The sequence below is a fragment of the Gossypium hirsutum genome, chromosome A08, assembly GCF_007990345.1.
Source record: "Gossypium hirsutum isolate 1008001.06 chromosome A08, Gossypium_hirsutum_v2.1, whole genome shotgun sequence".
NCBI lineage: Eukaryota > Viridiplantae > Streptophyta > Magnoliopsida > Malvales > Malvaceae > Gossypium > Gossypium hirsutum.
The window spans coordinates 21,254,268-21,255,664 of record NC_053431.1 but is presented as its reverse complement, the minus strand read 5'-3'; the positions used below and the strand labels follow the sequence as shown (position 1 = coordinate 21,255,664).

Genomic DNA, 1,397 nt, shown 5'->3' with positions numbered 1-1,397 from the left:
GCCCAAGTTGAGTCCAATTTGGAAAAGGCTAATTTTGAGGGCTTTTAGGAATTCTAAAGCCTATAAATACACCCTAAAGGATGAGAAAAGGGGAGACAGAGAGAAGGAGGCAGGGAACTGCTGAAGGGAAGCCGATTGATCCATCTCAGAAGCTGGAGTCACCATCAAGACTTGGAAAATTTCCTGGAATTCTACGATACATTTAAAATTAATGGTGTTTCTGAAGATGCCATTCGTCTTCAGTTATTCCCTTTTTTTATTGAAAAACAAAGCTAAACAATGGTTGAACTCGTTACCACGAGGGTCAATCACTACTTGGGAACAAATGACCGAAAAATTTCTATTAAAATATTTTCCGCCAGCTAAAACGGCCAAATTACGTAATGATATCTCTTCGTTTGTGCAGATGGACTTAGAAACTCTTTACGATGCATGGGAGAGATATAAGGACTTACTGAGAAGGTGCCCTTATCATGGGTTACCGCTTTGGCTATAGGTTCAAACATTCCATAATGGCCTGAATCCTTCGACTCGACAAATGGTTGACGCAACTGCTAGCGGAACCATAAATAATAAAACACCTAAAAATGCTTATGAGTTTATTGCAGAGATGTCACTGAATAACTATCAGTGGCAAGTCATGAGGACTAAGCTAGCTAAAACAGCAGGCGTTTATAACGTCGATTCGGTTACTATGCTGTCAAACTAGGTAGAACTTCTAAATAAAAAGATTGATGGTTTACTAGGTTCTACTCAGGTACATCTAGTAATAAGGTGAGAGACGAATAGAGGAGGAGTATGCACAGAGTATCAACCCTTCAACCCTAGCATCGAGGAGGAACAAGTCCAATATATGGGTAAAAATAACTCTAGATCCCAAAATAACCCATATAGTAACACTTATAATGCAGGTTGGAGGAACCATCCCAATTTCTCGTGGGGCGGTCAAGGAAATCAAAGACCACAACATCCTCCGGGTTTTCAACAACCACCCTATCAACAGGAAAAGAAACCGAACTTAAAGAGATGCTGTTTAAATTTATCTTGGTGTCAAAAACACGTTTCCAGAACACTGAGACAGCACTTAAAATCAACAAGCATCGATCCAAGGGCTCAAAACTCAGATAGGCCAGCTTTCCAAACTAATCTCCGAATGACCACAAAGTAGCTTGCCAAGTAATATTGAACCCAACCCAAGGGAATAGCTCAATGCGATTAATGTTCAAGATAAAGAAGGATTTTTTGAGCCTGAGCCAGAGCCGAGGCAAGAAACTATGTCGAGCAGAGATCCAGGTGAGGTAGGTCATAATAAAAACAAATCAGTGAATGTCGAATATAAACCTCGTGTGCCATACCCCAACGCGATAAGGAAAGACCACTTAGATGAACAATTTGGT

The 1,397-nt window shown here is 40.4% G+C and overlaps 1 non-coding gene across 1 annotated transcript; it reads right to left on the bottom strand.

Annotated features, from left to right (window-relative positions):
- Nucleotides 1–373: 373 nt before the first annotated feature.
- LOC121205181 (small nucleolar RNA R71) lies at nucleotides 374–480 on the bottom strand. Its single transcript, XR_005900266.1, has one exon. It is a non-coding gene; the product is annotated as a small nucleolar RNA R71 (small nucleolar RNA).
- Between the last annotated feature and the right edge of the window lie 917 nt (nucleotides 481–1,397).